Here is a 15,170-nt window from a genome sequence, read left to right as displayed (position 1 = left end):
GCCAGTGATCAATTGCATAAGTGTTCTCCACAGCCCAGAACACCCAGAGATTTACAGAGTTAAGTAAAGAAGAGAAGGGGGAAGGAGGAGATGGCAGTGATGTGGGGGAGAAAAGGGAGAGTCAAAAGGGGAGAGAGCAATCAGGCCAGTAATCACACCCCTAAGTGAAAATGGGTACTGAAGATTATATTCTTAAATGTACAAAATTGATAACAAATACCAAAAAGCAAAGACAAAAAATCTATAGTAGAGGTTAGACTCAAAAATACAATATTTAAAATACAAAGCAAAATCAATCACAAAAATTATTAAAAAATATAGATATGAAATTTGCTTTAAAAACAGGGTTTTCTTTTTCAAGGTAATAGTAGGTTATAAAAGTGAAAATTAAAGGAGTGATAAAGAACTTAAAAAAAATTAGAAGTTAATAACAGTAAAAGTGTATCTAGAAATTTCTCTGGAACTATTGTGGGCATGTGGGGTCAGTTCAGTTTCAGACATTTCCTTTCCCCAGCCATTGCTTGTTCTCAAGGTCTATAGGCCCCCTCCAATGCTTAGTCAATGTTAACTACAGGGTTTTAAACTGTTGCACCTGTCACTTCCAGAGCAGTTCCCCAGGCTTTATTCCAGGGGTCCAAGGATACTTCAATATTCACAAAGCAATCAGTGTGATACATCGCATTAAAAAACTGAAAGATAAAAACCATATGATTATCTCAATAGATGCAGAGAAAGCCTTTGACAAAATTCAACATCCATTTATGATGAAAAAAAAAAAACCCTCCAGAAAGCAAGAATAGAAGGAACACACCTCAACATAATGAAAGCCATATATGATAAACCCACAGCAAACATTGTCCTCATTGGTGAAAAATTGAAAGCATTTCCCCTAAAGTTAGGAACAAGACAAAGGTACCCACTCTCATCACTATGATTCAACATAGTTTTGGAAGTTTTAGTCACAACAATCAGAGAAGAAAAAGAGATAAAAGGAACCCAGATAGGAAAAGAAGAAGTAAAATTCTCACTGTTTTCAGATGACATGATCCTTTACATAAAAAAATATCTAAAGACACCACCAGAAAATTACTAGAGCTAATCAATGAATATAGTAGAGTTGCAGGATATAAAATTAATACACAGAAATCCCTTTCATTTCTATATGCTAGCAATGAGAAAATAGAAAGAGAAGTTAAGGAAACAATCCCATTCACCATTGCAATGAAAAGAATAAAATACTTAGGAATAAATCTACCTAAAGAAACAAAAGACCTATATATAGAATACTATAAAACACTGATGAATGAAATGAAAGATGACACAAACAGATGGAGAAATACACCATGTTCATGGATTGAAAGAATCAATATAGTGAAAATGAGTATATTACCCAAAGCAATCTATAGATTCAATGCAATCTCTATCAATCTACCAATGGCATTTTTCACAGAACTAGAACAATTTGTATGGAATTCTATTTCATATACAATTAGAATTGTATATGGAATGTATATATGTATGTATATACATACAATGTATATATGTATATATATATATATATATATATATATATATATACACACACACACACACACATATATATGTATGTACATATATATACATATGTATGTATGGAATTGTATATATTCCAATTGTATATACATACACATATATGTGTATATATATATATATATATATATATATATATATATATACAATGCATATATGGAATTGTATATATCCCAATTCCAATTCCATTCCAAATACAATTCCACAATTTGTATGGAAATACAAAAACAAAAGAAAACAAAAAAACCTCGAATAGCCAAAGCAATCTTGAGAAAGAAGAATGGAACTGGAGGTATCAACTTGCCTGACTTCAGACTATACTACAAAGTTACAGTCATCAAGACAATATGGTACTGGCACAAAGATAGAAATATAGATCAATGGAAAAAAGTAGAAAGCTCAGAGATAAATCCACACACCTGTGGCACCTTGTATTTGACAAAGGAGGCAAAAATATACAAAACAAAAATATATAAAAAAGACAATGTTTTTAACAAGTAGTGCTTGGAAAACTGGTCAACCATCTGTAAAAGAACGACGCTAAAACACTTTCTAATGCCATACACAAAAATAAACACAAAATGGATTAAAGATCTAAATGTAAGACCAGAAACTATAAAACTCTTAGAGGAAAGCATAGGCAAACACTCTCTGACATGAACCACAGAAATATTCTCCATGACCCACCTCCCAGAATCGAAATGAAAGAAAAAATAAACAAACAGGACCTAATTAAACTTAAAAGCTTTTGCACAAAGAAGAAAACTATAAGCAAGGTGAAAATACAGCCTTCAAAGTGGGAGAAAATAATACCAAATGAAGAAACTGACAAAGAATTAATCTCAAAAATATACAAAGAGCTCATGCAGCTCAATCCCAGAAAAATAAATGACCCAATTAAAAAAATGGGCTAAAGAACTAAACAGACATGTCTCTAAAGGAGACACACAGATGGCAAACAAATACATGAAAAATTGCTCAACATCACTCATTATCAGAGAAATGTAAATCAAAACCACAATGAGGTACCATCTTACCTCAGTCAGAATGGCTGCTATCCAAAAGTCTAAAAACAACAAATGCAGGAGAGGGTGTGGAGAAAAAAGAACCCTCTTACACTGTTGGTGGGAATGCAAACTGGTACAGCTGCTATGGAGAACAGTGTGGAGATTCCTTAAAAAACCTGGGAATAGAACTGCCATATGACTAGCAATCCCACTGCTGGGCATGCTGAGGAAACCAGAATTGAAAGAGACACGTGTACTCCAATGTTCATTGTAGCACTTTTTACAAAAGCCAGGACATGGAAGCAACCTAGATTTCCTTCAGCAGACGAATGGAAGAGAGTTGTGAGACATACACACAATGGAATATTACTCAGCTATTAAAAAGAACACATTTGAATCAGTTCCAATGAGGTGGATGAAACTGGAGCCTATTACACAGAGTTAAGTAAGTCAGAAAGAAAACACCAATATACTATATTAATGCATATATATATGGAATTTAGAAAGATGGTAACAATGACCCTATATGTGAGACAACAAAAGAGACACAGATATAAAGGACAGACTTTTGGACTCTGTGGGAGAATGCCAGGGTGGAATGATTTGAGAGAATAGCACTGAAACATGTATATTACCATTTGTGAAATAGATCACCAGTCCAAGTTTGATGCATGAAACAGGGCACCCAAAGCCAGTGCACTGGGACAACCCCCAGGGATGGGATGGGGAGGGAGGTGGGAAGGGGGTTTGGGATGGAGGACACATGTACACATGTGGCTGATTCATGTCAATGTATGGCAAAAGCCACCACAATATTGTAAAGTAATTAGCTTCCAATTTAAATAAATAAATTCATATAAAAAAGAAATTAAGTTTTGGAATAATGACTGTTTTGAGGCCTAGAGCAAGGAATATACAAGATGAGCCTAACATCTCATGGGTTTGAAACTTAAACAGTGCTCAAGTAATGATGAGTACATGAAAAAAGGATATATACAGCTTAAAGAAGCTACTCCTCTTTGTATTTGGGACAATCTGAGCATCCAAATATACAACTTTAGGAATGAACTATAATCTACTCAGTAAAATAAGAACTCACTAGTCCATTGTGATACACATAAATGAAGGACTGAAAGCTCTAATAGTGGAATGCCCAACACGAAATGGAGAAGAATGACAGTTAGGAAAATCACCATCTGAATAGCATTATAGCAAGAATTGAGGTAAGAATCACCAATGGGTGGATTTTGTTGAGCTATAGTGCATCTACATATTCTTAAAGTATCTTACCACAAAATATTTATTCAAAATGTAAAACCAGTAACTATGATGGAGAAATCTAGAAGACATCACTTTACCCAAGTGATCAAAGTTAACATCTCCAATAATGAGATGAATCCTTAACATATTTATATGCATACATATACATGTTTATGTAATTTTAAAATATCTAAATTATTTTGATATAAAGGGTGTTATTTAGGCAAATATGACTAAGATCTGCAGAATAGTTTACTACTTTTAGCAAAAATATTTTCTTATTTTGTTAATGGTACTATATTTATATAAAATGATGTATTATTTTAGTGAACTTACAGTGAAGTATTTAGGGGTAAAAGAGTATCATGACTACAACTTATTGCAAAATGGTATAAGAAAATAGTAATGATATGTACAAATATGAAGATAAATGTGTCAAAAATATATTAAAATATTTACACTTAGGAAATCTGGATGGATACATGGAAGCTCTTTGTATGATTCTCAACTTTTGTGAGAGTCTAAATTTATTTGAAAACAAAACAATGTAAAAATACATTTTATTAGTTTGTTACAGCTACCATAAGAAAAATACTATAGCCTGCATGGCTAAAATAAAAAGTTATTTTATCATGATTATGGAGGCTAGAAGTCCAAGTACAAGGGCAGGTTGGTGCTTTCTGCCTATTTCCTTGGCTTTTTGCTGTGTCTTCCCATTATCTTCTCTCTGTGGGTCTGCATCTGAATTTCTCCTTTCCATTTGGATACTGGTCTTATTGGATAGGCCCCAACCTAATGACCTTATTTTAATTGAATTATCTCTTTAATGGTTGTGATTTGTTTGAAATAAGTTTGTGATATATGTATATATCTATCTTGAGGTACATTTTGATGATTCTCTTTTTCATGTGATAATAGGTGCTAAACTGATTAATAAACACTATAATCAGATGAAAATACTGTCCAATTACTGGTCACAGAAGAAAATCAGTAAACAGAATGCCAAAATGCTTTCTCTGCCACCCATTTAGCTTTATTTTAAAATATTTTCCAGTTTTCAAAAATCCTATAAGAAGAAAATTTTAAACTCTCTGAGCACTCCAATACTTATAAAAATTATTTAGGTTACCAAAGGAATAGAACTAAGATTCCTAAGATGTATCAATCTAGCAATATCTGAAGTAAACTAAATATCCTTTGTGCATAAAGTCATGTGTTCTATGCATTAGCATTGGCCATAAATGGTTTTCATAGTATTAATTTTTTCTATATCAAATTATTTATATGTTGTATTAAATTTTTCATAGATAGAGTGACATTGTGCATGTGTGCTAAGTCACTTCAGTCATGTTTGACTCTTTGTGACCCCATGGATCCTGCCAGTCTCCTCTGCCATGAGATTCTCCAGGCACGAGTACTGGAATGGTTTGCCATCCTTTCTTCCAGGGGATCTTTCTGACCCTGGAATCAATATTATCAGGAGAAATATCAATAACCTCAGATATGCAGATGACATCACCCTTATGGCAGAAAGTGAAGAAGAACTAAAGAGCCTCTTGATGAAAGTAGAAGAGGAGAGTGAAAAAGTTGAGTTAAAACTCAACATGCAGAAAACTAAGATCATGGCATCTGGTCCCATCACTTCATGGAAAATTGATGGGGAAACAGTGGAAACAGTGACAGATTTTATGTTTTTGGGCTCCCAAATCACTGCAGATGGTGACTGCAGCCATGAAATTAAAAGACACTGGCTCCTTTGAAGAAAAGTCATGACCAACCTGGAGAGCATATTAAAAAGTAGAGACATTACTTTGCTAATTAAGGTACATCTAATAAAAGTTTTTCATACTGTTTAAGCAGTTCTCAAGGCAAGAATACTGAAGTGGTTTGCCATTCCCTTCTTCAGTGGACCACATTCTGTCAGACCTCTCCACTGTGACCCGTCTGTCTTGGGTGGCCCCACACAGCATGGCTTAGTTTCATTGAGTTAGACAAGACTGTGGTCCTGTGATCAGATTGGCTAGTTTTCTGTGATTACGGTTTCAGGGTGTCTGCCCTCTGATGCCCTCTCGCAACCCCTACAGTCTTACTTGGGTTTCTCTTACCTTGGACGTGGCTGCTCCAGCAAAGTGCAGCTGCTGCTCCTTACTTTGGATGAGGTCGCCCCTCCTGACCTTGAACATGGAGTAGCTCCTCTCAGCCCTCGTGCGCCCGCACAGCCGCTGCTCCTCGGACATGAGGTTGCTCCTCGGGGCCGCCGCCCCTGACCTCGGATGTGGGATAACTCCTCTCTGCCAATTGGCAAAATGATAGGATACTGAAAGAGGAACTCCCCAGGTTTGTAGTGCCCAAATGCTACTAGAGATCAGTGGAGAAATAACTCAGAAAGAATGAAGGGATGGAGCCAAAGCAAAAACAATACCCAGTTGTGGCTGTGACTGGTGATAGAAGCAAGGTCCAATGCTGTAAAGAAGATATTGCATAGGAACCAGGAATGTTAGGTCCATGAATCAAGACAAATTGGAAGTGGTCAAACAGGAGGTGGCAAGAGTGAACATTGACATTCTAGGAATCAGTGAACTAAAATGGATTGGAATGGGTGAATTTAACTCAGATGACCGTTATATCTACTACTGTGGGCAGGAACCCCTTAGAAGAAATGGAGTAGCCATCGTGATCAACAAAAGAGTCTGAAATGCAGTACTTGGATGTAATCACAAAAGCGACAGATGATCTCTGTTCATTTCCAAGGAAAACCATTCAATATCATGGTAATCCAAGCCTATGCCCCAACCGGTAACACTGAAGAAGCTGAACTTGAATGTTTCTATGAAGAGCTACAAGATCTTTTAGAACTAACACCCCAAAATGTCCTTTTCATTTTAGTGGAATGGAGTGCAAAAGTAGGAAGTCAAGAAACACTTGGAGTAACAGGCAAATTTGGCCTTGGAATATGGAATGAAGCAGGGCAAAGGATAATAGAGTTTTGCCAAGAGAACACACTGGTCATAGCAAACCTCCTCTTCCAACAACACAAGAGAAGACTCTACACATGGACATCACCATATTTTCAACACTGAAATCAGATTGATTATATTCTTTGCAGTCAAAAATGGAGAAGCCCTATACAGTCCACAAAAACAAGACCAGGAACTGACTGTGGCTCAGATCATGAACTCCTTATTGCCAAATTCAGACTTAAACTGAAGAAAGTAGGAAAACCACTACACCATTCAGGGATGACCTAAATCAAATCCCTTAGGAATATACAGTGGAAGTGAGAAATGGATATAAGGGACTAGATCTGATAGACAGAGTGCCTGATGAACTATCAATGGAGGTTCATGACATTGTACAGGAGACAGGAATCAAGACCATCCCCAAGAAAAAGAAATGCAAAAAAGCAAAATGGTTGTCTGAGGAGGCCTTACAAATAGTAGTGAAAAGAAGAGAAGTGAAAAGCAAAGGAGAAAAGGAAAGATATTCCCATTTGAATGCAGAGTTCCAAAGAATAGCAAGGAGAGAAAAGAAAGCCTTCCTCAGTGATCAATGCAAAGAAATATAGAAAAACAACAGAATGGGAAAGACTAGAGATCTCTTCAAGAAAATTAGAGATACCAAGGGAACATTTCATGCAAAGATGGGCTTAATAAAGGACAGAAATGGTATGGACCTAAAAGAAGCAGAAGATATTAAGAAGAGGTGACAAGAATACACAGAAGAACTGTACAAAATAAAACTATACAAAAAAAGATCTTCAAGACCCAGATAATCAGATCACTCACGTAGAGCCAGACATCCTGGAATGTGAAGTCAGGTGGGCCTCAGGAAGCATCATTACAAACAAAGCTAGTGGATGTGATGGAAATCCAGTTGATCTATTTCAAATCCTGAAAGATGATGCTGTGAAAGTGCTGCACTCAATATGTCAGCAATTTGGAAAACTCAGCAGTGGCCACAGGACTGGAAAAGGTCAGTTTTCATTCCAATCCCTAAGAAAGGCAATCCCAAAGAATGCTCAAAGTACTGCACAATTGCACTCATCTCACAAGTTAGTAAAGTAATGCTCAAAATTCTCCAAGCCAGGCTTGGAGTGGAAATAAATAAACAGTGGAAATTCTGAAGGAGATGGGAATACCAGACCACCTGACCTGCCTCTTGAGAAACCTGTATGCAGGTCAGGAAGCAACAGTTAGAACTGGACATGGAAAAACAGACTGGTTCCAAATAGGAAAAGGAGTACGTCAAGACTATATTGTCACTGTGCTTATTTAACTTATATGCAGAGTACATCATGAGAAACGCTGGGCTGGAAGAAGCACAAGTTGGAATCAAGATTGACAGGAGAAATATCAGTAACCTCAGATATTCAATGGCACCAACCTTATGGCAGAAAGTGAACAGCAACTAAAAAGCCTCTTAATGAAAGTGGAAGAGGAGAGTGAAAATGTTGACTTAAAGCTTAACATTCAGAAAACTAAGATCATGGCATCTGGTTCCATCCCGTCATGGGAAATAGATGGGGAAACAGTGGATACAGTGTCAGACTTTATTTTCTGGGCTCTAAAATCACTGCAGATGGTGACTGTAGCCATGAAATTAAGACACTTGCTCTTTGGAAGGAAATCTATGACCAGCCTAGACAACATATTAAAAAGCAGAGACATTACTTTGCCAACAAATGTCCGTTTAGTCAAGGCTATGTTTTTCCAGTGTTCATGTTTGGATGTGAGAGTTGGACTATGAAGAAACCTGAGCATGAAGAATTGATGCTTTTGGACTGTGGTGTTGGAGATGACTCTTGAGAGTCCCTTGGACTGCAAGGAGATCCAACCAGTCCATCCTAAAGGAGATCAGCCCTGGGTGTTCATTGGAAGGACTGATGTTGAAGCTGTAGCTCCAGTACTTCAGCCACCTGATGCAAAGAGCTGGCTCATTTGAAAAGACCCTGATGCTGGGAAAGATTAAGGGCAGGAGGCGAAGGGGATGACAGAGGATGAGATGGTTGGATGGCATCACCGGCTCAATGTACATGGGTTTGGTTGGACTCTGGGAGTTGGGGATGGACAGGGAGGCCTGGCATGCTGTGATTCATTGTGTCACAAAGAGTCAGACACGACTGAGCGACTGAACTGACTGACTGACCTACACTGTTGGTGGGAATGCAAACTGGTGTAGGTGCTATGGAGAACAGTGTGGAGATTCCTAAAAAACTGGGAATAGTACTGCCATTTGACCCAGCAATCCCACTTCTGGGATATTCTCGGCATACACCCTAAGAAAACCAGAATTTAAAGATACACATATACCCTAATGTTCATTGCAGCATTATTTTTAATATCTAGGACATGGAAGCAACCTAGATGTCCATTGGCAGATGAATGGGCAAGGAAGTGTGGTAACATATACACAATGGATTATTATTAAACTATAAAAAGGAATATGTGATTTTGGAGAAGATTCTTGAGAGTCCCTTGGACAGCAAGGAGATCCAACCAGTCCATTCTAATGGAAATCAGTCCTGAATGTTATTGGAAGGACTGATGCTGAAGCTGAAACTCCAATACTTTGGCCACCTGATGTGAAGAGCTGACTTTTTTGAGTCAGTTCTAATGAGGTGGATGAAACTGGAGCCTATTATACAGAGTGATGTAAGTCAGAAAGAAAAAGACAAATACTGTATATTAACGTGCATATGGAGTTTAGAAAGACAGTAACTGATTCTACCTGAAGGACAGCAGAGGACACACAGACATAAAGAACAGACTTTTGGACTCAGTGGGAGTTCGTTGAGGGTGGGATAACTTGGGAGAATTGCATTTAAACATATACATTACCATATGTAAAATAGATATCACAGGTCATGAAGCAGGGCACTCAAAGCCAGTGCTCTTCAGCAACCCAGAGGGATAGGGTAGGGAGGAAGGTGGGTGGGAGGCTCAGGATAGGGGGCACATATATACCTGTGGCTGATTCATGTTGATGTATGGCAAAAACCATCAGCATATTGTTAAGTAATTATCTTCCAATTAAAATTAAAAAATTTAAAATAAGAGTCAGGAAGGGCTACACACTGATCAAACTACTTTTCTCCTGGCTGGTGAAGCACCGTACTGAGAGATCTCCCCTGAGTCCACAGTTCCTCCAATGGGAAAGAGAGCTTTGAGTGATATCTAACCCCCCCAGAATTGTGGGTCACCCTGGGAGTCCTGATTCTGGTTTCACCCCCAGATATCACAGGGGAACCTTTGGGACTCACCCACTAGGAATCTGATTATGACAGAAGGAGGGAGGGTCTTCTAAAAGTTAGCATGTGAATCTTGACAGACTTTGTTCCTATTTGCAAAGGCCAAGTGGTGGTATATACCAGCAACTTTGTTCATCTACATGGCAAAGTTGATAGTTAGATCTGACCAGGATACTCAGCAGGTACAAGTCTGCCTGATACGGGTTCTAAAAAATGCAGAGTGTGAAAGGCCTGGAACCTGGTGTGCCTACACACAGACAGAAAAACTAACTCACAGCTTCACCCGCTGTAGAACAAGCTTGATTCCTGATCTCTTCTGACCAGAAAGATTGTTTGGGAAATTTTGGGAGTTTCTTAAAGTGGTCCTCCTTGTCCTGCCCAGGAGAGCAAAGTAGCAACCACTCTTACTGCAGAATGTGGCTTGTAAACACAAATGACAGGGGCTGGGAGAATACCTGAAAACTCTAACCCAGCAACACTTAAGTCAAGAGATGGGTTGGCAGAGCTTTACTAGAACATGTCCAGAGTTTCTTAGCCACCCAATAGCCCTGCTTACAGTGGCACTTGAATAGAGAGCAAAGTTCATGGCTGTAACCAGCTGAAGAGCAAAACTGATGGCCTCTCCTGACAAGACTATTCAGTTAACACTCTTGCCCAATTCAGGTCCCCAAACAATCATCTGTGAAGGTCCTTCCCCTGTCCTCCTGCTCTGTCATGGCAGGGAAGCTAATCTATAGCCCATGTACTGCTAAGTAGAGTACAAAGTCCTAACAATCTAGTATGCCTGGTCACAGAGGCCAGTTAATGTTGGAACACTGCTCTCCCCTCACTTGGGCATAGAATCAAGTCAGCAATCCTATCCAACTGTTCTCATCCTGAGGCAGACCCATCCATCCCAAATCATAGAGCTTGAACATCCTACCCAAGGATGTTACCAGTAGACAAGTATAGAAGTCCAAACTGAGCAAACAGGAAGGACTGTCTCTGTAAAAGCAGTAAAGTATGGAAGACTTTTCACTCAGATGTGAAGATAGAAGTCTAAGGAATGATGTGTCATAAAAAAATTCATATAAGTATGACACAAGCAAAGGTAACTAATAAAGCTCTGATAATTGAAGCAAAAGAAATGGAGTTCTAGGAACAGTCAGAACAAGAATTCAGAATATTTCTCTTAAAGAAGTTTAGTGAACTATAAGGTCACACATACAACAGAATAAAATTAGAAAAACAATGCATAAACAAAATGAAAAGTTCAAAAAGAAATAAAAATCATAAAAAACAAAAGGAAAACTGAGAGATGAAAAATACAATAAACAAATAGAAAAATTCCTTACAGAGCTTCTAAAGCAAATTCAAACGTGCAGAAGAAAGAATCAGTGAACCAGATTATAGGACATTTGAAATTATTAAGTCAGAGGAGCAAAGAGAAAAAGGAAAGCCTACAGGACTGATAGTACATAAATTTGAAAATTACATTATAGGAATTCCAGAAGGAAACAAGAAAAAGAAAATGACAGAAAATATATTTAAAACAATAATGGTTGAAAAGTTCCCACACCTGGGAGAGAAATATACATTCAGACCCAAGAGATCCAAAAGTGCTCAAGTAGGTTGAACTTGAGTAGGGTATACCAAAACACATTATGAACAAATTGTCAGAGTCAAGGACAAAGAATTATGAAAGCAGCAAGAGAAAAGAGAAGTTATATAGAAGGGAACCCACATAAAATTATCAATGGATTTCTCATCAGGAATGTTTCAGGCCAGGAGAAAATGGGATGACATATTAAAAATACTGAAAGAGTAAATATCAACTAAGGATATTATACCCAGCAAAGTTGTCCTTTAGAAATAAGAAAAGATGAAGATTGAGGGAATTCATTGCCATTTCTAATAAATACTAAAGGGATTTCTTTGAGTAGAAATAAAAGGATGCTAATCAACATCATAAAAATATAAGAAGGTAGTCCAAAACTCACTGGTAATAGCAAATATACAGTCACAGTTATATTCTGTAATGTTATATTGGTAGTGTATAATGAACTTACAAGTCTAATTTAAAAGTTGAAAACAAGATGGTGAGGAAAATATTAAGTCTGTCCAGGAGGATAACCTTCTACAGCAAACACATCAAAAATATATCTATATATAGGGCAATTATCACTGGAAGTGAACTGAAGGCTGTCAGAAAGACTCTTACACAACAAGGTCTGCAAAGAAAGATCCACATGGAGTTGGGTAGAAAGACCAATCAGGTCATGCTCTTTAGAGAGGACATGGAAGGGGAGGTGATATTATTGGCTCAGAGATCCTCCCTGGTGAGTAAGGGATTTGAACTACACATTGAAAACTCAAGTCTTGGGATCTGACATCAGGGAGATGAGTTCTCTTAGCTGATTTGAGACCAGTGAGGCTTAAAGGAAGGATATAAAATGAAGACTCTGCTAGTGAAGAATGTACACATGCTGGCTTACTCCTAGGAGCAAGGTAGAGGAAGCCAATTTCAACTGCCTTGGGTTCTGTCTGGTTTTCCACAAGTATGCAACCATTTCCTCCAACACATGCCAAGTGCTTGCTTTAGCCCTTCTAGCCCTGGAACACCTCCCCACTAGGGTAAATGCTGATGTTTCCTAGGAAAGTGTACACTTGGAGGGCCCTAACCTGGCTTGGACCCAGCACTGCATCTGATCAAGGTGAAGGCAGCCACTGCTGGGGCTCACAGAGGTGTTTGATTGGGAACTATGAATTCTGACTGGCATTCCAGGACCATACTAGTCCATGCCCTAGCCAGCACCAGGAGAACAATCTGATACCTCTTGCTTCATGGATGCTCCTCTGTGAGATGAAGGTGCTGGTTCTGAGATGGGGTACAACACACACTTAGAGGTCATGAAACCAGCCAAACCCAAACTGCAGGGCTTCTGTTAGAGCACCGTGGAGGCCACAGCTGCTCCCAATAAAATTGTGATTGCCATTGAGAATAGAAGCCCTTGAAATGGCTCTAGGCTCTCCATCTCCAGCCCCTCCTCCAACCAAAATGATATTTTCAACAAATCCTGGGGGAAACTGTGATACATGCTCACTTCAGATCCAGCTCTCCCACAAATTCTACTGGACACATATAGACTGCATAGTGATGCTCCTAAGTAAGGACACTCCTACATAAAGACCAGGACAGGTAGCTATTTCACTTAATTTCATAGAGACAGAGGAAGTTAAAGCAATTAAAAGAGAGAGGACTTTGTTTCAAATGAAAGAAAAAGAAAATTCTCTGTAAATAACTACAGAAACAGTTAAATAATTAACCAGATAAATAGGTGAAAGAAATAGCAATAAGAATGATTACTAAACTAGGAGAAGAACACAGAAACACTGAAATTTAACAAGTATTGGAATAGGTAAAAAAAGAATGACTCAGAGCTGAAGAATGCCATTGAAATGAAAAACAAAGTTGAGGAATGAACAGCATACTAAGTAATACAGAAGGATACATAAGTGACCTGGAAGATAAAATAACAGAAATCATACAATCAGAAAAGGATGAAGAAAAAAAATAAAATTGAGAACAGTTCAAAGGAAAAGTCCTTAGGCACAACTTCACACTTACTAATATTATTAACATTATAGGGGTTAAGAAAAGGAAAGTGGACAAAATGTATTTGAAGAATTTATGACTGAAAACTTCCTAACTATGAAGAAAGAAACAGATATCCAGATCAGGAAGCAGAAAGAGTCCAAAATAAAATGAATCCAAAGAGATGCACACCAAGACATATCATAATTAAGATATTGAAAGTTAAAAATAAAGAAAGCATTCTAAAATCAGGAAACATGAAAGAGAGTCACTTATAGGAAAAGCAACATAAGGTTATCAGCTCATTGCAGGCCAAAATGGAGTAGCAAAATATATCCATCCAATGTGCTTGAAGGGGAAAATCTACAACCTAGGTTTTCCACCCAATGAAGTTATTATTCAGAATTGAAGGAAATATAAAATTCTCAGAAAGGCAACGCTAAAGCATTCCTACAAGAATTGTTAAAGGAACTTCTCTGAGAGAAAAAGAAAAGACTACAAGAAGTAAGATACAATACTACCTAGACAGTATATTAAAAAGCAGAGACATTACTTTGCTGACAAAGTACGTATCGTCAATGCTATGATTTTCCCAGTAGTCCTGTATGGATATAAGAGTTGGGCCATAAAGAAGGCTGAGCACCAAAGAATTGATGCTTTCCAATTTTGGCGCTGGAGAAGACTCTTGAGGGTCACACAGGACACTCAGGACTAAACAAAAGGACACTCTGCCAGGGTGGCAGCCCTGGCATTTTCTTGGGAAAGTCTGGCATGTACCAGTCTTCAGTCATACCTTTTAGTTTTTGGGTCCTGTTGCACACTTGGAAAAACCTCAGTCAACACTGGGTTCCAGCTAAGTCTCCCCTGACCAAAGAAGTAACAACTGGCCTGCCCTGGGAAAAACTCTAGTTCATGCCAAGTGCAGGCTACAGCCCTATTGCCAAGAGGGTTGCCACTGGTGTGCACTGGAAAAAAGGCCTGGCCCATGTCCACTCCAGCTCCAGCTCCAGCCCAAAATGACAAATGGTCAATCAAAGAAGAAAATATAACATTCATAAATATTTATGCATCCTACAGAGAACACTTAGATAGAGCAAATATTAACAGACATAAAAGGAGAAATTACCAGAAATACAATAATATTTGTTGTTCTTCAGTCGCTCGGTTGTGTCCAATTCTTCATGGCCCTATGGACTGCAGCACACCAGGCTTCCCTGTCCTTCACCATCCCCCAAAGCTTGCTCAAACTCATGTTCATTGAGTTGGTGCTGCCATCCAACCATCTCGACCCCTGTTGTCACCTTCTCTTTTGCCTTTACTCTTTCCCAGCATCAATAATATTGGGGGATATTAATACCTCACATCAATGGATATATCATTAAGACAGAAAGTCAGTAAGGAAATATTGGCTTTAAATCTGCAGTCCCCAATATTTTTGGCACCAGGGACCAGTTTTGTGGAAGACAGTTTTTCCATAGACTAGGAGCAGGGGATGGTTTTGGGATGATTTTAA

This window comes from Cervus canadensis, chromosome 20, assembly GCF_019320065.1.
Source record: "Cervus canadensis isolate Bull #8, Minnesota chromosome 20, ASM1932006v1, whole genome shotgun sequence".
NCBI classification, from domain to species: Eukaryota; Metazoa; Chordata; class Mammalia; order Artiodactyla; family Cervidae; genus Cervus; species Cervus canadensis.
The sequence above is the reverse complement of the archived record's forward strand: the minus strand, read 5'-3'. Positions refer to the sequence as shown.